The sequence below is a fragment of the Peromyscus maniculatus genome, chromosome 1 (genome assembly GCF_049852395.1).
Source record: "Peromyscus maniculatus bairdii isolate BWxNUB_F1_BW_parent chromosome 1, HU_Pman_BW_mat_3.1, whole genome shotgun sequence".
Classification (NCBI taxonomy): domain Eukaryota; kingdom Metazoa; phylum Chordata; class Mammalia; order Rodentia; family Cricetidae; genus Peromyscus; species Peromyscus maniculatus.
In genome coordinates, this window is record NC_134852.1 from 502698 (window position 1) to 526558 (window position 23861).

General features: G+C 36.7%; 2 pseudogenes; both read left to right on the forward strand.

Annotated features, from left to right (window-relative positions):
* Nucleotides 1-4187, forward strand: part of LOC143271218 (vomeronasal type-2 receptor 116-like) — a 40487-nt pseudogene extending 36300 nt beyond the window's left edge.
* A 14491-nt stretch (nucleotides 4188-18678) lies between these two features.
* Nucleotides 18679-23861, forward strand: part of LOC143271864 (vomeronasal type-2 receptor 116-like) — a 37375-nt pseudogene continuing 32192 nt past the window's right edge.

The following is a 23861-nucleotide window of genomic DNA, read 5'->3' on the forward strand; positions in this document are numbered from 1 at the left end:
TGCCATAAGATACTATTGCCTCCTTAAACCTTTTTAAATCCAACATTTCAATTGGAGCCCAAGTATTTTGTGTAGCCATTTGATCAGGCATCTGCTGTACAGTTACAGGATAAATTAAGGGTGACTGTGTGAAAACAGGCTTTCTTTCTGCAACCTTATGATCCCGACTTGAAACAACTTCACTGTTAATTTCTTCTGTCTGAATTTTTACAGGTTTAACAAGTTCTTCTAAAGCTGTTATCCTGGCACTTAAATTGACTATCTTTTTAAATATTAAAATGTGGATAATTATAGTGATAAGGTGCATAATTCCACCAATACTAATATTATATAGTTGTTCCATTGCCAGACTGCCTAAAATTTCGAACAAAAACCAATTTTCTTCCAATGTACACATAAAACCCATTTGTTTTTTAATGTGGAAAAAATTCTCTTTTAGATAGTTTCCTTTAAAATATCTGATATATTATGACTTACCAAATCTGCGTAGAACAGTAGAAATCTGAGGGGATTTTCAAAGCAGCCACCTAGTGTCCCAGGTGTAAATCCAGAGAGAGAGAGAGAGAGAGAGAGAGAGAGAGAGAGAGAGAGAGAGAGAGAGGAAAGAGAGAACGCACAAGAAAGCGTAGCCGGCTAAAGCTTAAATGCAGCCATGTGTTCCCTCTTGTGCCGAGTCAAGGCTTGGGTCTGGCTTCCTTAAGCTCCGACCACGTGCGTTGGCTTTACAGGCAGGGCCCTGTTCAGCAGGGCAGGTCTGAGTTGTTTGTAGCACCGGCTTTAGGCAAGCTGCTCACAGACCTAGGCCCGGGCTAGAAGTTGCTACCCGGACTAGGAAGCCGGCAGCTCAGACTAGGAAGCTGGCAGCTCGGACTAGGACGCCGGCAGCTCGGAGTAAGACACCGGCCGCTTCCTGCCGCTTCCTCCGCCGCCTGCCACCGCCTGCCGCCCTTGCGGGAAAGCGGACCTGCCGTCAAGCCAAGCGGTTTTTAATGGATTCTTGTCACGTTGGGCGCCAGATGTAGATGTAACCAACCATCTTATTAAATAAGAAACACAGAAACAATGTAAAAGAGAAAGCCGAGAAGTCAGAGCTCAGAGCTAAAATCTCACCCTTCCTCCTGCTGTCCCAGCTTCGTGAAAAGAGACCTACTTCCTGTTGGTTCGTTTTTTTAAAGTATGTTGTTCTGCCTTCTCATTGGTTGTAAACCCAAACACATGACTGCCTCGTCACTGTCTGAATGTACAGCCCCCTAGGTCTTAAAGGCATATGTCTCCAATGCTGGCTGTATCCCTGAACACACAGAGATCTTATGGGATTAAAGGCGTGGGCCACCACCGCCACACTCTTGCTATGGCTCTAATAGCTCTGACCCTGAACACACAGATATCTATGGGATTAAAGGCGTGTGCCACCACCGCCACACTCTTGCTATGGCTCTAATAGCTCTGACTCCCAGACAATTTTATTTATTAACATACAATCAAAATAATAATTCAGTACAATTAGATTATCACCACAATTGTGATCATGGTATTATCTAAATATCTACTTAGCACTTTAGTACACCTCAAAATCTGAGACTCTCATAGATGGATATTAGTGAAAGAGGAAAAAAGGTGGTGGTCTATTCCCAAAGGTGATCGAATCAGGAAAAAAAGCTTGTTATTGGTAAGTATATACAGAAGTTTCTGCCTTCAGAAGGGTGTTACTGCTTCTTATGAACAAGATTCATGGACAAACTATCCCTACTTCCAGATAAGGACACAACTGGGGACATATTTTTTGATTAATCATTTTTGCATTAATAAACATAAAAATTATATTTATATAGCAATCTTCTTTCACTCTCAAACTCCTGCTTCCCCCATATAAACCCAATCACTCTCATAATAGAGCTCTGTTGTTACTTTTGCATGTACATACATATACATATACACACATACAATTTACTAATTATGAGGGAACTTTAGATACAATAAGCATGGAAATATGGCTGTAGCAAGCCCTGCCTCTCTTCACCAAACCTTTTGTCTTGTTAAAATTCATGAGATTATAGTGATAGTTTGAATGAAATTGGCCCTATTAGAGGCTGTGGTCTTGTTGGAGAAGGTGTGGGATTAATTGGAGGATTTGTGCCACTGTGGATGAAGACTTGGAGGCCTCTTATTTGCTTAAGCCATACCAAGTGAGACAGTTTTCTTCCTGTTGCCATTGGATCAAGATGTAAAATATTCAGCTTCTTCTCCAGAACTACGTCTGCATGCATACCATCATGTCCCCCCATGATGTTAATGGACTGAGCCTTTGAACTTTAAGCCACTCAATCAAATGTTTTCTTTTGTAAGAGCTACTTGGGTCATGGTTCTCTTCACAGCAATAGAAATGCTAACTAAGACTATTATATTCCTAAAGCTACTCACCAATGTCTATTTCCTTATTTGGGTACTTCCTCCTCCTGAGGCTGACTATCAAGGTTCAGCATTCAAAGTATTGAAGTCCAGATTCGGAAAACTCTATTGTGTCTGTCCTAATTAAACTGTCCAATCCAAGTTAAACACTTCAACCTAACCAGGGGTTTCCCTTTCATCTGTATGAAGTGCTATTTTCAAACAGGCAATGTTTATGTCTTCTCTATCCAGAGCAGTTCTTTGTCGTCCATGGCCAAAAAATTCTTCCCCCTCTTTCTTATTGTTTTCCTCTTCTCTTTCATTCTCTATCTCCTGTTTCTGTCTCCTATTCTCTGCTCATTTTTCTTTGGGTCAAATAAATCTACTTTGTATTGGCATGCCATGTGTGAATTCTAAGTGTCCCTAAAGATTTTGTTTAGTATTTCTTCTATGTCAATGGATTTGGGCTAGTAAATTCAAACTAGAAAACATATCACAGGAAGTGTCCCAATAGAAGACAAATTCCCCATCTATTATAGGAAGAATATAAATAAAACCGACAGAAAGACATCAGGAGGCACTACAACCATGGGATCTGAGACTTAAAAATACACTCTGTGCAAAATAATAGTTAATGATTTTACCCTCTGTCAATTCACCAGTTTAAGTCATGTATTGAAAATATCTGTGCTTTCTGATAACATGACAAATGACATCACCCACGCATCATAAATTAGCCAATACACGACATGTTGGGTTTCATTCCCCATAAAGATAATGTATGAGTAGTATGAAATGGAAGCATTGTTATTCAACAATGTCCTTCGACTCTATCCACAGAAACAAATGCAGATAGTGCAATGCTTCTTCAGCACATTCAATTGAAATATCCAGTCAATAAATGGCTAAAGCTGCTTTATTCATACATTCTTTTCTCCATCAGATGTGGAAAAATGTGTGAGGTGTCCAGAGGACCAGTATGGCAACAGAGAGCAGAACCAGTGCATTCCCAAATCTGTGGTCTTTCTGACCTATGAAGACTCCTTGGGAAAAACTCTTGCCTCAATAGGCTTGTGCTTCTCTGCATTCACAGTGCTTGTTCTCGTGGTCTTTGTCAAGCACCATGATACTCCCCTTGTGAAGGCAAACAACCAGAATCTTAGTTACATCTTGCTCATCTCACTCATGTTTTGTTTCTTGTGCCCCTTGCTCTCCATTGGCCATCCCAGCTCAGCTACCTGTATTCTACAGCAAATCACATTTGGAGTTGTATTCACTATGGTTATTTCCACTGTGCTGGCCAAAACAGTAACTGTGCTTTTGGCTTTCAGAGTCATATCCCCTGGATGAAGGATGAGGTTTTTCATGATTTCAAAGGCACCCAACTACATCATTGCCATATGTACCCTTATCCAAATTATTCTCTGTACAATATGGCTGCTAGTTTCTCCACCCTCTATTGACATTGATGCATACTCTGAGTATGGCCAAATCATCATTGTGTGCAACAAGGGCTCAGTTACTGCATTCTACTGTGTCTTGGGATACCATGGCTCCCTTGCCTTAGGGAGCTTCATTGTGGCTTTCTTGGCCAGGAATCTCCCTGACAAATTTAATGAAGCCAATTTGCTGACCTTCAGCATGCGTTGTTCTGTAGTGTGTGGATCACATTTCTCCCTGTCTACCACAGCACCAAAGGCAAGGTCATGGTGGTGGTGGAGGTCTTCTCCATTTTGTCCTCAAGTGCAGGTCTGCTGGGATGCATCTTTATACCCAAGTACTACATAATTTTATTCTGACCTGAGAGAAATTCTCTCAAAAGTTAAGGGAGAAAACATCTTCCTGAACACTCATTTCATAAATTGTTACTGAAAAGTATAGTGATGGTACTGAGACACCAGTTGTGATACAATGCAAGATGTATGTGTCAGCTATCGATTCTCATTTTTTCTTCAATGATAATGCCCAGAAATGTCAGGTGTACTACTTTTCTGTACATTGTATTCTATAATCTTCCTCTCAAACACTTATTTTGCAATACCTGGTGGATTAGTGCATAAGGGATGTGTTCTTTTATTTCTCATACAAAGTAATATTGGAAATAAACTCCAAGTAATCCTTTTGATATTTGAATTAATGTGTGCCTTTTAATGTAAGAGAAAAACTGAGAAAGTTTGCAGTAGAGAGAATGAATATTTGCAGACTAATTACCCCTTCTGGAGGTGACAAGAGACTGCTTTTGCATACTAGGAGTTAGAAGAGTAAAATTTAGGAGAAAGAAAGATGTTTTGTTAAATAGATAGAAATAATATTGTGAAAGATGGGGAGATGTATCAGCATTTAATATCATGTATGACTTTTTCAAAGGAAACCAGTTAGTTCACCATCAAATCCATGCATCTTAATATTCGTGGTACCTTTAACACGAGTGCCAATGAATCAGATGCCTTTTTTGTCTCTCAAGCACACCTACACACAGGTGTGCACCTAAGAGAACACTCAAAAAGCACACATACACATAATGGAATTTAAATGAAAATTTTAAATTGAAATTTACATAGCACTTCAATGGAACACTGGTTTTCTTTCTTTTCCATTCATTGAAATAGATTTTCTTTCACATAATATCCCCTTATTATGGTTTCCCTCCCAGCTCCTTAAACCTCTCCCAATATCCTCCTCACATCACTTACTATCTGAATCCATCCCATTTTTATGGAAAAAAGTATGGTTTCTAGGAGATAATAATAAAAAACTTACTATGATAGAGAAAATCTAACACATTGGATTTGGTCAAAATCAGCAAACATAAGGAAAAGAGCCCAAGAGAAGGCATGAGAATTAAACACATGTGTTTGTACATTCAGGAATCCCCCAAAAATCTTTCCTTGAAACATAACATAAATGCAAGCAATGTGTAGTTTAAAATTGAATAGATATTATATATATATATATATGTATATATATATATATATATATATGTGTGTGTGTGTGTGTGTGTATGTATGTGTGTGTGTGTGTACAAAATCACACACACACAGCATTAAAAAATCTACAATAGTGGGACAAAGTGGGAACTCTGACACAATACTATGAGACAAAGCCTTTCAAAAATGAGGTTGACTCAATTTTCTATTCCCATCTATTTCTGGGTATGTAGTCTACACTTAAAAGTAGTTCGATTCCCTATTGAAACTCCTTTGACATAAAGTAAATTCTCATTAGCTGGTGGTGATTAATTGGAGATTGCTTCTGGTTTAGGGATGAGGCTTGTGATCACTTATACTCTCTGGTATGGGACTCACCTGGGGAAAAAATAATGTTTGCACTGTTCCTGTTTCCTAGGTTCTATGATTTCTTTTATTTATCAATCCTGGTTATTTATCAGGCATTTTTCTTTGGTGTCCTCTGACATGGTATCTGCTCCCTCCATGAACATGGGCTATAGAGGCCAAAAGAGGCTGTGCTTCTTGCCATCATATGTGACCTCTTAAAAGGAAAGGGAGAGGGGTCACATTCTTCTTCTTACTGGCTTGATCTGTTGGCCAGGTGGATTTGCTCACTTACAGAATAGAAGATGACATCAGAAGTTTACTTTTGTCTGAATCAGGGAGTGTATTTCTAAATTTAAATCTTAATAAATCCATATTATCCATTAAATAGACTCACATCTTTGAGGTTAAGAGTCCTCCATTCTGTCTGTCTCTTAATCTCTTTCTACCTATGGGTCCGTGCTATTTTCTGTGGCTTTGAGGGAGATATATGAAGGAGGCAATCCTTTTAAACTTAGTTTTCTTCCTCTAACTATAATGTTTGGCTGTTGATTTTTGTTTGCTATTTGTTCCTGTCTGCTATAGAATGAAGATTCTCTGAAGATGACTGAGCAAAATGTTGATCCCTGAATATAACAATGCAATTACATGATTTATAATTGCCTTTTTTAGAACAGTATCATTTGGTTTTACTGTAGGTAAGGTTTGATCTAAACCTAGAAAGGAGAAAGTTAAGCTTAATTAACACATCCACCAGGCATTCTCAAACAGATAATCTGGATGCTTAAGTCTGTTCTTAGAGAATCTGTGAAGTATCTCAGTTACAATACTTCCTCCATCCAGAGATGGTCCTGGATGAATGCTGCTAATGATGATAATTACAAAAAGGCCTTAAATTAGGGATCCCGCCTGTGTTCCTGCACAGAAAGTTATCTAAATTGTCCATTAGTAGAGGGGAAATTGTGTCTAATAAATGATGGAAATGCTAGAACAACACATGAGAAATTCATCACAGGAAATGACTAATAATCAAAGGGCAATATCACCAAGGCTCCTTGAGCCTCAGCTTGACCTTGGGTTCTTCCAGGTAGTAGCTTGTCATAATCAGCTGAAATCCTACTTACTATTGCAGCTTGCAATAGTTCTGGTTTTTTCATTTAGCAAAAAAACTAGAATGTTTAATTCTCTCTGGGAAAGCAAAAAAATGTGGATAAATTTAAATTTGGAGATGACTGGAAAAATGTTAATGGTGAATTAATATTTCTATTTAATCAATATTTGTATCAATATTATATAATTATAATTAATTAAATATATTTATAATCAATAATCTATATAGATGAAAACCTGCGGATTAGTTTAACCATATAATAGGTGTAGTCAGAAGTTTTCATGTGTCCCAGATGGCCAGTGGTTGGGACAGTCTCTCCAACTTACATCCCTCAAGTAAGCACACAGAAGCTTATATTAATTATAACTGTTTGGCCATTAGATCAGGCTTATTATTGACTTAGCTTTTACAGTTAATTTAAACCATACTTCTTATCTATGACTAATGGAATTGAATTGAATACCCAGACATTAATCCATGCACATATGAACACCTGTTTTTTGACAAAGGAGCCAAAAGTATACAATGGAAAAAAGAAAGTAACTTCAACAAATGGTGCTGGCATAACTGGATGTCAATATGTAAAAGATTACAAATAGATCCATATCTGTCACCATGCACAAAACTCAAGTCCAAGTGGATCAAAGACCTGAACATAAATCCAGTTACACTAAACTTAATAGAAAAGAAAGTAGGAAGCACTCTTGAATGCATTGGCACAGGAGACTATTTCCTAAATAAAATACCAACAGTACAGACCCTGAACACAAAAATTAATAAATGGGACCTCTTGAAATTGAGAAGCTTTTGCAGAGCAAAAGACACAGGCAATAAGACAAAAAGATAGCCAACAGAATGGGAAAAGATCTTCTCCAACCCCACATCTGACAGAGGATTGATCTCAACAGTATATAAAGAACTCAAGAAATTAGACATCAAAATACTGAACAGTCCAATTAAATAATGGGCTTAAGAGCTAAACAGAGAATTCACAAAACAAGAACTACAAATGGCTGAAAGACATTTAAAGTAATGCTCAACATCCTTAATCATCAGAGAAATGCAAATCAAAACAACTCTGAGATACCACCTTACACCTGTCAGAATGGCTACAATCAAAAACACCAATGACAGTCAATGTTGGAGAGGATGTGGAGCAAAGGGAACACTCCTTCACTGTTGATGGCAATGTAAACTTGTACAACCCCTGTGGAAATCCGTATGGCGGTTTCTCAGAAAATTAGGAATCAAACTACCTCAAGACGCAGCTATCCCACTCTTGGGCATATACCCAAGGAATGCTGATTCATACCATAAAGATACATGCTCAGCTATGTTCATAGCAGCACTATTTGTAATAGCCAGAACCTGGAAACAACCTAGATGTCCATCAATGGAATAATGGATGGAAAAAAATGTGGTGCATATACACAATGGAGTACTACACAGCAGAGAAAATCAATGAAAGCATGAAATTTGCAGGCAAATGGATGGAACTAGAAAAAATCATCCTGAGTGAGGTAACCCAAACCCAGAAAGACAGTCATGGTATGTAATCACTCATAAGTGGATTCTAGATATAAAATAAAGAACAATCAGACCAAAACCCATAGAACCATAGAGGCTATACATATATCATGGAGGTTCCTAGGATGACTGTGGCTTATAATAAATTTCGGTTTTACAAAATTATTGAAAAAAAATAGCCAAATGAATGGAAACACATGAACTATGAACCAAAGGCTGAGGGCCCCCAGCTGGATCACGCCCTCTGAATAGGTGAGAAAGTTGATTGGCTTGATCAGTTTGGGAGGCAACTAGGCAGTGGGACCAAGTCCTGTGCTCATTGCATGAGTTGTCTGTTTGTAACCCGGAGCTTATGCAGGCACACTTGGCTCAGTCTGGGAGGAAGGGACTGGACCTGCCTGGACTGAGTCTACCAGGTTGATCGCAGTCCTTGGGGGAAGATTTGCCCTGGAGGAAGTGGGAATGGGGGGTAGACTGGAGTAAGGGGACGGGGTGGCAGCGGGGAGAAATAGGGGAATCCGTGGCTGATATGTAGAACTGAATAGAATTGTAAGAGAAAAGAAAAGAAAAGAATAGAAAAGAAAAAGAAAAAAACCTTTAAAAAGGTAATCTAGTCTCTGTGCAGGAAGGTTATGTAAGCAAAACGGAAATGAAGGGGGAGTGAGTGATATTTGGGGGCATGGAATTTTCTTATAGTTGATTCATGCTTAAATAGGACAAAGTTTGGAATTCAGAAGGCTGGAATACAGTGGAAGCTCAGGGAAGAGTTCGCTTTTTCACGTGTTGTCCATGCAGGCAGCAATTTGAATCAGTCTGTGCTAAGAGACAAACGTGTGTGCAGAAGGACTCCTTGGTATGTGAGCTGGAGTGTGGGGTACCAGGCTGAAGCTAGACAGCACACCAGTTGGCAAGAAGTTGACAACCTTTCACTTTTTAAGTGATTAGAATTCCTGCTGGAAACAAATATATATTAGTGGTAGAACATGGAGTCAACGAGATATTAGGAGGAACCTCTTTTTCCTATCAATTTATTCCTAAAGCCAAGGTCTAAATATTAAGAATCTAGAAATAAATTACAGCTTGTAACGTGACTGGCAGCTAGGAGTTCCTTTGATCTGCAGTGGTCTGGCCATGAGGTATGATCAAGTGATCCAGAATCCAAAAAGGTGAGTCAGTTTTCTGTTAAAATATGCAAGCATATTCTCTTCCTGTCACTATTAAAACATCAGGACCATCCAAATACCAGTGAGGAGGTCCAAGAGGCTCAAGTGTAACTTATGTTGAGATGTGTCTGAGGAAAGAACTTGTATTGACCTCAGATATATATTCATATGATTAAAATGGAACATGATTTAAGTTAAGATGGGCAGATGAATATTAAAATCATCACTTTGCAATTTGGATGTTTGGGTGTTTAAAGTATGATGAGCTCTTTCTACCATAGCTTGATCTTGGAGGTTATAAGGAATGCCTTAGTGGGATATAGGAAAGCTGAGCACCAGTTCTTAAAAATTCTTGAAGTGTAAGAAGGCCATTGTCCATTTTCTGAGCTCTAGGCATTCCTTATAGTGAAAATCAATGTCCCAAATGCTGTAGATTGAATTAACACCTGAAATTATGAAATCATGTTTAGTACTCTTACAAACCATCAATAATGAACAGATAATGGTTATGTAGTTCATATGAAAAGATGCCAATTTATCCTATCTGAGTTAATGCCAATCTCCAGGCTCATAATACAAGATATTATGCTGTTCACCCAATGAGGGAGGATTGTCACATGAATATGTTGTGCAAATAAAACTTTTCTTTTCAGTTTAATTTCCTTCCTAGTCCCAGTCTTTTAGAATTAAGTCCCTGCCACAAATAGCCAAGGAAGCGTTAGCCTCCGATTTATAATTTTCACAATATCTTAGATTAAGGTCACCAAAGAGGAATTTCAAATAAAGGTTTGAGTACAGCCATGGGTATCTCTAAATAAGTATGTACTCAGGAGAGATCATCATGCAGTTTTTGAAAATCATGGAAAGTTTTTAAACAGTGCATTCTCAAATGAAAAGATTGTGGAGAGACAAAAGCTGTGTGAGTAACATTTCCCAAATATGAGAAAGGAGGTTGAATTTGGACTTTTCTAGGACCATTTGAGGCCCAATATAAAGTCAATTGTTGGACCAGAAAATGTAATGCTTTCTTGTAAATAGGCTCTGTCAGCATGAAAAATCAATATATCATTCATACAATGAACAAGATAAACCTCAGAATATATTTTACAAACTTGCAAAAACATATTTTTGACATATTGTCAGGCTAGTTTTGCCTCCTTGAGGTATGGTATTTCCCTCATACCTCTGATAGAGTCTATGAAAATTTGGGAAGGTAAGCTAAAGGTGAAACATTGACAGTCGTTAGGGTGTAGAGGTATGGCAAAATAGCAATCTTGCAAATCTATGACAATTATGTTTTTGAATTCTAGCGATGGCCATAGGAGATGGCAAGCCAGGCTGTAAAGTGTCCATAGACTCCAATGAATTTCATTTAATTTTCTATGATCGTGTAACAGCCTTCATTAGCCTGATTTTTCCCTTAATAACAAATATTAGTATGTTCCAAGAGCTGGTGGGGGGGCTCTATCTTTCAGGTTGCAGCTTCATATTTCTCAGCATTTAAGGGCCATTGTTTAACACTTGTAGGAGCATCAGACTTCCATGTAATGGAGATCAGCAGTGAGAACAGTGGTCCCTAGGATAAATTCTGATACCTTAGGCCATTTCTATCATTTTTTAATTTCTGGAATAATGGGCTCAATTTTGCCTTGGGCTTGTTTACCCAAGTCCTTTTCAGGGTGTAAAAACCATCTGAAGCATTTGAGCTGAAACCAGTTCATTAGCAGAAGTTAATAACACACTCCTTATTAGTACATTATTTGTAGCACATCTCTTTCCCATAGAGTGATAGGTATGGAGGGGATGACATCTAGACAGACAATGCTATGTTTTTCTCTATTAGATCACCTTAATATTCCTGAGCTTCTGGCTACAACATTAGCTTGACTTAGGCTTAGTAGAGAGGAAAGAGTAATAGTTGTTTCAAAAACTCAGCCAATCTTTTCACAAAATGCTTGAAATGTCTGTGCCAATGTCTAGCAAGCCAATTATTTTCTTTCCCTGTGTTTTGAACATTCAGTTGGTCTGGAAAATTTAATTTACTGTACCCAGAAAGCCATATCACTAGAATCAGAACTGGCACCTCCCTTATGTGTTGCCCTGCATGCACCTTATGTCTTTGTAGAATGAAGTACAATGGTCTTAATCTCTCCAGTAATGTCAAAATCAATCACCCTGGGTCAACATTAATACCAAGTACAGCAGAGGAGCTAAGGCCTATAATTAGCCACATTGTCCTTTCTAGGGAGGTCCACAGCCTCTTGTACTAAGGTATAATGTATAGTGTTCGTATTGTGTCAGTGTTTATATTGTGAAGGAGATGGAACATAATTCCACTCCTAAACCTATATATCTCAGACAATAAAAAAAACCTTATTGTTAGATCTAAGTTAGACATACATCCTCAGTATATCTAGGTTATTTACTGAGACTCATGTATCATTTATAGCATATCAGATGTTTATATGTTATATTTATCTCTCCCAATACATTGTATTTCATATATCTTAAGTTATTTCTGAACTTCCCTAAACATTTTTTTTATATCCAAGCCTTCATATCCATATCATATCTGGGTAAAAACATTAAATCTAAAAGCATCTTTCTATTTATTTCTTCAGGAGACATGGATGATTAAATATGGAGAACAGCCAATGTAAAGTGAATGAATTACTTTAAACAAAGTAACAGTGAAAGATTATTATAAAAACTGTTTGGTGAGCTATCCTTACTTGAAATAGAGTATCAAGGCAAATTATCTTTAGACCTGGTAAATAGAAATACACAGCAAATGATCCCAAAGTTGAATTTGGACGAAACCTTGGCAGTAAGGGGCATGGCAGTTTTGTCTAAAGTGGGGATCTTAAACATTTTAAACTCCAAGGGCTAAGTAATGAATTGATTGTATTTGGCATACTTAGCATGTATATAAATATGTTTTTATATACATTAGAGAATTTGACTTTTATTAAGATGATCAAGCTGGAACTTGTATCCAAAAAATTGTCTTTAATAGCATATAATTTTAGTACTACTTATCCTTAAACAGTTTACAGCTTAAGTTGGCCAAGAAAATGATAAGTTGTATATCTTAATTATCATTCATTGTTTATAATTTAAGTAAACTTATTCTTAATAATTTATAAATTAGTTGTCGTATAAACTTAGAACTTTAAGTTTTATCCATGTTAGGTTTAGGCTTGAAAACAATAAACCTGTTCTGAAGTTATTTTAATATAGGGACAAGAGCTCTTATTCAGAATTATTGTATGTAAGGAGAGTGACAATTGGATAAATTTTTTATGGTGTATCATATAATAAGATAAGCACAGTAAAAAAAATTAAATGGGAGAAGTTTTGTTTTTGTTTTTGTCTTTTTATCTGTAGCAGCCAATTTCTCCAGTTTGTAATCAAGTCAGGTAACTGCTGGGAAGGGCAAGGTGAGGGAATGGATTGAGATGCAGGCTGAAGTGACCTGAGACACAGTTATCAGAAATACAAGGAGATTAATTATAGGCAGGCAGTTAGGTTCAGAGACAAAAGAAGGCAGATGTTCAGGAAGCATTTATTTAGGTAGGATTTCTCAGTCTCCAGAAGTCTCTGGGGTCCAGAAAACCCATAGGATTTCCAGATCATGGAAGAGTGTCCCTTTTCTGCAAGTCTGGTTTGAATGATTTAACTGGAAGTTCTTAGATTTGGCCAAGATTTTTGTAAATAACCCAGAATCTCATAGGAACAGGCAACCCAGAAAGAGAAAAAGAAAAACAGACACTTTTGTAATACAGTGATAGGAGAGCTGATGAATTAGTTTATGAATGCTGGGAAGTTGCCATAATTTTAAAACTGGCTCAAGCAGGGCTGTGAGGCTTGTATTGTTATTAAACAAAGGCTGCTGGATGGAGTTCCTACCTAACTGCAGAGCAGGTTAAAAATTTTACTGCTCAAGTTATCCATTTAGATTCCAGTGAGATATTGTAAAAAAAAAAGGCTGTTTGTAGCAGGAGGCTGCCACTTCAGAGGACTTAGTAGACTTCATTAGCTGTAGTTTACACTCTCAGGATGTCATGTAATGTGATAATATTGTGTTATTTCTTTGTAAGGCCCTGAATGAAATAACAGCATATTTCTCCCAAGAAGGGAAAAGTTAGAATCTTTGCCACTTATTATAGTCTGCCAGTGAAACCATCCCACTAGATCTGAGGCCCTCAGGGTTCCTTTAAATCTTTCTTTACATTTTTCTGGGAGCCTTTTGTGATTAAGATAGTCTGTTGCTTCTATACCTAAGCTTGTAAAGTGACTGGAGCTGGCTGAAATGCCTCTTATCTCAAGACTGTGTCCTGTAAGTTCTATCAGAAGCTCCTTCTCTTTAGACTTGTTCTGATCCATGATTTGAAAAATATTCTTAGGGGATTGGCGCAAGGTATTATTCAAACTACTCAACACTCAAGGAGATACCATGTCCATGGGGTCTGCAGCACCCTTTGGTTAGGTCCACTTGGTTGCTGAAGACCTTGGAAGTCATCTTTATGATCCTCCGGGAAATTGGCTCAATTCTGAACAGCCTCCTCTAAGTGACTCCTCTCTCAATGGATGTACTTGGGTAATTACTCTTCTGATTTTTATGGTTATCATGCCAAGCACCAGGTAATGAAAGCTATTGGGGTCCATTCCCTGAATTGCATTTACCCAGAGTTTCAGAACAGATGCTACTGCTGGTGGATTAATCTGAGAGATTCTCTAATAAATCTATGTACACAGAGCTCTTTAGTCTATACATTTTATACTTTTGAGTCAGCTCTCTCGCTCCATGCCTTCCATTTGCTCTCTTATTAGCACCTTTCTTGTCTAATACTCTCTACTTCGTTCTGCTGTTCTCTCTAAGAATATTAGTTCTTCCCCATCTTGGTCTTTCTCCTCTAGTTCTTATCCATCTACTTCTTCCACATCTGACTTCCTCATCTTCTGTCTCATGGGACATGAAGAAAAGTTGCTCCAAGAGGTAAGTATATATCACTAAGTGCCTACATAAAAATGTTGGAGAGATCTCCCACTAACAACAATACAGCACATCTGGAAGCTCTAGAACAATAACAAAATGAAACAATGTAACCCAAGAGGAGTAGATACCAAAATTTAATCAATCTCAGGGTTGAAGTCAATAAAATAGAAACAAAGTGCTTTATACATACAAAAAAAGGAATCAAAGTCTTGGTTCCTGGTGAAAATCAACAAGATAAACAAATCACTATCCACACTAAGTAAAAGACACAGAAATAAAATAGAGATTAAATAAATTCAGAAACTAAAAGGGGAAGAGAACAGACACTGAGGAAATCCAGAGAACCATAAAAAACTTTTAAAAAATGTTCCACCAAATTGTAAAATCTATAATAAACAGGCATTTTTCTCAATATGTATCTCCTACAAAAGTCGACTCAAGATCATATACACAGTTTAAATAGACCTATACTTCCTAGTAAATTAGAAGCTGTCATTAAATATTTCCAAACCAAAAAAAAAGCCTTGGTCAAAAATATTATTGCAGACTTTCAAAGAAGAACTATCACCAATACTCAAACATTTAGTCCACACAGAAAAGACAGAAGGAATATGCTCAATTCATTTCACAAGGCAGTTACCTTGATATGCAGATCTCCTAAATATTGAACAAAAAAGGAGAATTATAGTCCAATTTCCCTTATGAAAGTAGATGCAAAAAATACTCAATAAAATTCTTGCAAACCAAATCCAATAATGCCTCAAAAATATCATCCAACATGAACAAGTAAGCCTCTTCCCAGAGATGGAGGGATGGTTCTATACAAGAAATCAACTAACATAATCTATCTCATAAACAAACTGAAAAAAGTAAATAACATATGATCATCCCATGAGATGAAGAAAAGCCTTTGAAAGAATACAATACCACTTAGTTGTAAAAGTCATGGAGAAAATTAGGGATAAATGGGACATACCTCAACATGGTTAATGCAATTTAAAGAAAGTCCATGGCCAGCATTAAAATATTAGAAATGCTGACTTCTTCATAACCAGTGTTAGATTTTAACTTTAATTTTTCAAATGGTAAAAGACAAAATGAGTATAAAAATACACTCAATCGTTTCAGCTATATAAAGGGAAAACCATAGTAAAGATGGTAGTTCCCTTTCATTGTGATAAATGGCGAATAAAATCTGACCTATAAAAAATGAATGAGCATGTAGGAGTTGTGGGAATAACAGTGAATGTTTGTAGTGTGAGTTGAAGCCTAGGGCTCCATTGTGGTAAGCACATATAGCTACTTCAGTCAGTAAATGTAGGAATATCATATGGTCCATCCACTCCTTTCATGAAACCTTCTGAAAGCAAGTGAGTCACCATAGCACATGTATATTTGTCTGCCCAGGTTTATTTCACTGTCATTCAGAATATGCTAGATATGGAACCAGTCACAATGATTCTAAAAATATGAAGAAATAAAGAAAATATTTCAGCTAAAATTTTGTGATTTTATTTTTAAATGTACAAAGATTCACTATTGTTATTTGCTATTTATTATTAGAATTTTGAAAGTATTGTATCATGAATTACCACACTTAAATATATACACAGTGATTTTTAAATAAACCATATACATGGATTTTAGATAAATTTAGACAAATTGAGTCCATGTAATTCATAAATGATTGGAATCAAAGATGAAGTTAAATTAATAAGATTACTGAGTCCTGAATTCTCTTAGACATATTATAATTCAGAGGAAATCCTCACCAGGTTTATTTACACATAATGAATGTATCTGCAGCCTGGAAGAATTAAATGATGTCATTAGCAAGATTTGGGGAAAAATTAGTAGGTTATCCATGTTATCTAAACAGACTCTAGAAATTCAGACTTTTCACAGATTCTAGATATAATTGTGTGTATCTGTGCGTTTATGTGTATGTGATTGTGAGTTTGTATGTGCATGTGCATGTTTTTGTGTGTGTGCATGTATGCAAACATTTTACACAAAAAAGTAGGAAAGGTATTATGTAGATGTAATTCTAAATGGTCTTATTAAATAAGAAACACAGAGCCAAATAAATAGTTAAAAGCCCAAGAGGTCAGAGAACTAGTGAATAGCCTTTAGCTTACCAGTTGCTGCCATTCTGCCCTTGAGAGAGACCTTCTAATGTGTGACCTGTCGTTTTATTACCGTTATGTTTTGCCTTCTCATTGGTTTTAACTCAACCACATGACTTCCTCATTACTGCCTGTCTAGACAGACCTCCAGGTTTCTGTGGTTGGTATTGGCATTAAAAGCGTGTATCACTATGCTGTCTGTGTCCTTGAACACAGAGAAACTTTGCTTGCCATGTGATTGGATTAAGGGCATGTGCTACCACTGCCAGACTTCTGCTAAATGGCTTGCTATTAGCTCTGACTCCCAGGCAAATTTATTTATTAACATACAAATAAAATCACATTTTATTTCAGAATAAAAAAATATCACATGTATTATTTGGGAATTTAAGGCCCAAGGATCAAAGGATGGTTTCCCATGTGAAACCAATATAAAGAAAATATAACACTGTCTCATTAATTTAATATGCACACATACAAACATATAAACATAAAAAAGTTAGAAGGAAACTGTTTAGACTGAGGAATGAAATGAGTAGTAAGTTGAGCAGTAGATGTGGGCAAGAGTAGAGAAAATACCAACAAAGGACACATGATACATGTGTGAATTGGCAGAATAAAGTATATTAATTAAAAAAATAATTATACACACAAAACAAAGGTGGATACCATGCCCAAACTGGCCTACTGGAATTTTTATTTGCACTCTTCATGAAAGGTGATATTTTTCTCTGTCTTTCTATGAAAGACTCTTCCTGTCACATTCCTCTATTTCCACATTTCAGACTCCCAGGATAGCTCATCACAAAACTAGAGGTCATGCACTCTTTAAATGTTTTTTATTGAATAAAAAATAAGATCCAGATAAGAACAATAGCCATGTGTGCATCATCTCAAATACTAAATAAGACACATCACTAACCACAGCAAAGAAGTGCCCTACTTTTCTTCTTCTTTCTCTGTAGTCCATATCCACTGAAGGATGATCAGCCCACACTCATCAGAATGCTTTCACACTGGCAGTGCAAGTTCTGGAATACAAACAATAATAGAAAACTAGGAAAATGTTATAAGAACAATTTACACACTAAACACAGGGCCACTTCCCATTTGTTATTTGCTTCTGAGATACTCAAAAATGTCTTCTTCGCAGCATTTTTTAGATTGTAAAATGAACTAAAACAATGTAGGGAATCAAATATAAAGCAGTAGAAATGAGTCAACACAAGAAATTGATCTATGAAAACTGAGGCTTGGGGACAAAAATGATGTTTTAGAAATCAAATATTCAACTTATCTACACTTTAATAATGATTGGTGTAGAGGAGAAATGAGAGATCTTATTTATTGTTTGAAGGGTAGGACAGAAGATCTCTGTGGATCGTTTTGAATATTTAAAAACATTTTTGTAATGGTATAAATGTAATAGTGTCTCTATGTTTAGCTTGATAGTATTAAAATGGCAGGATTAAGGAAATTTTTGAATTTGGTCTGATTTTTTCTCAACACGTGGAAGCACAGGATTTGGTTAGACATTAACTGTCACAGGTGTAGGTCCTCTGCATGCTGTGTGTAACTCAATTGTTATAAATTTCAAGCTGCTTTTGCCTACCAGAGACTATGTGATACAATTCCCAGTATGTAACCATGAATCTGACTGTGAATCCCTCCTGAACCATCACTGCAGGTCTCAATGCGGATAGTGCAATAAAATCTACTGATCATTTCTAAAGGCATTAACATACATAGATTATTCAGGCCGTCCTGGGACCAAATTTTCCCAAACTGGCATCCTCCAAAGAGCCTTAATTTCCACAACTATGAGTGATGTCATGAAACTAGCTAAACTCTCCTCATATATACTTATCAACCAAATTTAATTACATGGACATCAGATGCCGAGCTCCAGGGAAGAGATCGTACACGATTCTCCAGAGCGGAGGGACCAACTTAAGAAGAAAAACATGAATTCATAAGTAGTCCCTCCTTTGGCTATAGGAACAAAGCAAGGGAAATATATGGGTGCCCATATATGTGTTCATCTGAATAGCACTTCACAATGCACATTGCCCAGGTGTCAAGTAAGACAAAGATGTTCACTTTGATTTTTCTGTTCTTCCTCCAGAACATTCCACTTCTTGTTGCTAGTTTCATTCATCCCAGGTGCTTTTGGAGAATGAAGCAGAATAAAGACAAGGATGAAGACCTGTTGGACAGTTGTATCTTCTTCCTTAGGGAATTGAAGGAGAATATTGAGAAAGATTATTTCAACTACCTTCTGAATACACAGTAAGTTTTTTTGTATCTTCTATGTAAATGTGTGAAGTAGATGGTTAGGAAGATGAGATTCAGAGCATTGCTTTTTAGTATTTGTCCTGTTACCCAGTCTGCACACCAAGAAACAACTCCACATTCTTTTAGAGACTCAATGCTATTTTGCTACTTTTACTTTGTCCAAAGACTGGTTTGTTATCCTCCCGTGAGCCTCCTACTTATTAGGCTGGTAGCTGAGTAAAAAAGGACGCTGTATCTTGTCCACCACACATAGCCTTCCTCTTGACCGTTTCTACAGCACAGTAGCTGGTGATGTCTTACTGAAAGAAACCCCACACTATTCAAGGAGTATCATTCTAAATGAGTGTAACGAAATGACTGTCAAATGAGTCTGTGATGACCCTTTGATCACTATGTCTCTCATAATGCATGTGGTAGGGCAACTAATATTTGTAATGTTTGTGGCCACCCCAGCTGCAGAGAATTTTTACATAGCTATTCAGTTCCTCTCTCAGATGTTCTTCACGAAGTCACATTGTGCTTTCTAAAGCTGCATCAAGAACAAAAGTGGAGACCTGTCCACTGTGAACTTCACATGTGTTCCTGTTTCCCCATACTTCACTTAGAGACATATGTAACACCGGACCTTTAAATTCATAGTCTAGTTCTTCCCTCTCTTTATAGGCTACAGAAGGAATGTGTGGACTATAAATGACATGTTTGAATTCTTTGAAATGTGAGGCTGCAACTAATAGTGGTGACTGCTTACTTTCTTTTATTTAATTAAGAAATTTTTTATTCACTTTTCATACCAATCACAGATCCCCTCTTCCCTCATATGACTTCTTATTTTCATTGTCACTTGCCTGAGTGACAGCTGTGGCATGTCATACTTGGCTACACTTGAAAATAATTACATACAAGCACATCTCTAACATTATTTAAGAAACATGCGTTTCTTCTCTTTGTGTCTAATGTGTTTATTCTCTGACACTTGTATTTACCTCTTGTGTTTCTCTTTCTGTAATTTTACTAGTTATAGCTGTATATTTTTCCAATTTGGATATAATATACATTTTGATTTTGTATATTACTGATAGTTGTTTTCAAACATAGCACTTTAGTCTAGTAGGCAACAGTAACAGCTCCAGTCATTAATGTTTCATATTGTTTAGTGTGCAGCAGTTGGTGTTTGAGATTCATAAGTTATACTCTCAAATTCTGGGTTGACTGGTACTGAAAATTTGAATGACATTTTTCCATGTGGTAATAAAGAATATTCTAAGATATTTTTTATTTTTAAAATGCATAAATAAACATTTGTATTTATTCATGAAGATACCACAGTGGTACAATTTCTAAGCGGAACATAGATTGTATTTAACTCTGAGTGAATTATTCAAAATGAAAGAGTATGTTTCAGTTTTATGTTTATTGGGCAGATGATATGAAATGAGTAATAAGATATGGGAGTTATTATTCTACCCATACACATAAACACAAAATGGTATTTTTCTATTCCTACTAACTTTTAGACTATTTTTATTTTCAAAATTCATAAACATTTTCCATACATTGTACACTTTATAATCTTTTATTATACAATCATGTAATATTGGCACAAAGAAATCTCAGTGCAATATCCAGATGTTCCCAGTCTCAGTAATATACTAATGTTGTGCAACTGTATGGGGAAATGTACAAAGAGGTGCTTTGTGTAGGAAAATTTTATGTTGTTCAGATATACCAAGTGGGAGTACATTGAACACACCTCTGTAAACATAAAATAGATGTCCAATACTGTGGTACATGCCCTTGATTTCTGCATTCCTGAAATGGAGTCGGAGTATTACTGTGCATTTGAAGTCAGTGCAGTCTAAAGCCAAGTGTCATTCAAAATAAGGGAATCCATTATCCTTTTATGGCATCAATGTGCAGTTCTCATGTCCATACACAGATGCATATATTTACCAAATATACTCTGTTATTTAATTTTATTTAAAATTATATCTTTAAAAATTGTGCCTGTAATAGGCACATCAGAAAGAAAGAACAAGATGAGGATGCATATGAAAGAATATGGTAACTACATTGCCCACTAATTATAATGAATTATAAATATAGGAGCCAAATGTTGCCCCAGAAAGATTACTGTGCACACAGCAGTCATTCTTTGAATACCTTATCCAATTCAGTTTGTTTCAAAAAATTATCAAAAACTTGGCTCATGCATCACATGTCATATGCTATAATTTCAAAGGGAATTCAAGATTAGGTTTACTGTTTGGTCAAGGAATGAGCCCTTCTATTTACCTTCTGAGCAAACTAACAAAAAACAGAGGACACAGCCCTCTCTATGGAAAATGCAATGTCCCATTTTTGTATGGGACATGTACTCTCATGAACTTTATGAACTTATTGGGCAGCATCTGTCATCATTGGGACATTCTTGGACCTCTACCAATCCCAGCAGATTAGTTTTTTGAATGTGATTTTGCAGGAAATCCTATGTCGACAGATACCACTCCCAGGTTCTATGAAGAGTGTGAGGAGGAGACTGGCCTCACACTTATGTCAAACTGTGTAGTTCATGGGTACAATTCAGAGACTTGAGGGGACTTCCATATTTCTTTGTGTGAAACAAGATGAGGGAAGAAGTAACAAGGCAGGAGATTTTCTAGAATACTTAGCAGAAACGTGTTTATAAGTTTTGAGGAGTGCATGATACCTCATGATACAACCTGTGTCCTAGTTCCTTTAGCTTACTTATGGACCCTTCCATCCTATCCTGTGTGATCATGATCAATTTCCATATTTGTATCCGATGGCCCCCTAAGACACATCTCTACCCCTGGCCATAATCTATTTGATGCTTCACTTCAACCTGAACAGGATTGGGCTGTCTATCTTAGACAATGATCAGGCTATACAATTTCTTTCATATTTGAGAAGAGACATGGAAAAAATACAGTCTGCTTCACCTTTGTAAGCATGATGTCAGGCAGCATATCAAAAGCTGAAGTGTATTATAACAAAATCATGCCACCATCCATGAATGTAGTAATTATTTATGGAGACACAAACAGAACTCTAGCTTTGGGCTTTTGGCTGTGGGACTCTCTAGATATACAGAGAATATGAGTCAGCACCTCACAGTGGGATGTCAATACAATTAAGAGAAGATTCACACTTGACTCAACCCTTGGGACTCTAGCTTTTGCACAAACCATCCTTCAATTTCTGGTTTCAATTTTTTGTCTGGACATTGACCCATCTCAAATACTCAGATGAATACCTGGCAAGGCTGGGGAAAAAAGTTTAACTGTGAACTGTTGGCTTCTAAGTGTAAGACACTGAAAAACTGCTTATCCAAAGCCGTGTTGGAATGGATAATGTTCCAGACTATTGAAATGGCCATTAGTGATGAAAGTTATGATGTATACAATTCTGTGTATGCTATGTCCCTTGCCCTGCATGAGATGCTTTGTCAACAAGAAGATAATCAGCCAATGCACAATAGGAAAAAACCTGATATTAGCTTTATGAAGGTAGTGTTTCTTCTATTGGATGGCATTTGGTGTCATCAAAGTTATAGTGCTTAAAAGTCCCTCAGATGTGCAAATTTAGTTTATTAAGAAATAATCACCAAAAGGAAAGATTTGTGAACATTTTTTTCTTTCTGAGGAAGTACATGTAGGTGTTGTTTTTAGTCTCTAATGGAAAGCCAATTAAGTGGAGAGGCAATTTATCAATGAAAATCAGTGATTATATTACAAAGCACCCAAATATCAGCAGTCCATCCTAATACTGAAAACATATCAGCCCTTAGTCATTAATGCTCTCCATGTTTAGAAGATGAGACCTCATTTATTAATTCTCAATTATGTTGTAATCCATGTAGGAGATGGTTTTCACAAGTGTGCTTAGCTAATTCTGCCCCCACTGTAGGCTCTGGGGAGTAATAATGCATGAAATTGTGCTGTGATTCCATACAGTGCATACATGCATATTCATGTATGTGAATGGATGCATCTCACTGTATATGGAGGTATGTTTCTGTGTTTCTGTGTGTCTGTGTATGTATCTGTGTTGCTTTACATATATGTGGGTTTGTGTCTACCTGTGTATCTGTATGTGTGGATTTGTCAGTGTATGTGTCTGCATGTGCCTAGGTGGGTATTTTGCATGTCTCTATGTAGTGTTTGACATCCATATGTCTGTGTTGGTGTATATGGGTGTGTCTGTTGGTATGTCTTTGGATATGGGCATAAAGTTGTGTTTGTCAATGTCTCTCAGTGTGGTTGTTTGTATCTGTGTATCTCTCCCCATGTGTATTTTTCTGGGAAAATGTATGTTTGTGAGGGGACTGAGTAAATTTTGATTGTTTCTCTTTTTGTGTGTCTATTTAGGTGTATACATCTCTGTGTCTATATGTGACAGCATGTTTCTCTGTATGTCTTAGCATGTATGGGGATGTGTGTAAATAATATTGTTGTTGTATTATGTTTGTATCTTTGTATGGAAGTTGTATGGAAGTGAGTATCTCTCTGTGTAGCAGTGTTTGTGTGTGTTTATGTGTCTAGTTGTGACCTCATGATCTAATTCAACAGTGTTACTGCTCTTACTTAATCTCAAATATTATATTGAGTAGATATAGAGAAAATAGATAGGCTTGTCTTCTTCCTGATCTTAGTGGGGTTGCTTTGAGTTTTTCTGCTGGCTTGGATTTTGGCTATACGGTGGTTGTACATTGCCTGTATTATTTTGAGATTTGTTCCCTGTGTTCCTTCTTTCCCCAAGACTTTTATCATCAAAGTTGTTGTATTTTGTCAAACGTTATTTCAGCATCTAATGAGATTATCATGTGGTGTTTTTCTCTTAGTTTGTTTATACAGTGGATTACACTGACTGATTTTCATATGTTGAACCATCCCTCAAAATCTGGGATAGAGTCTATTTGGTCATGATGGATGATCTTAATGATGTGTTTTTGGATTCAGT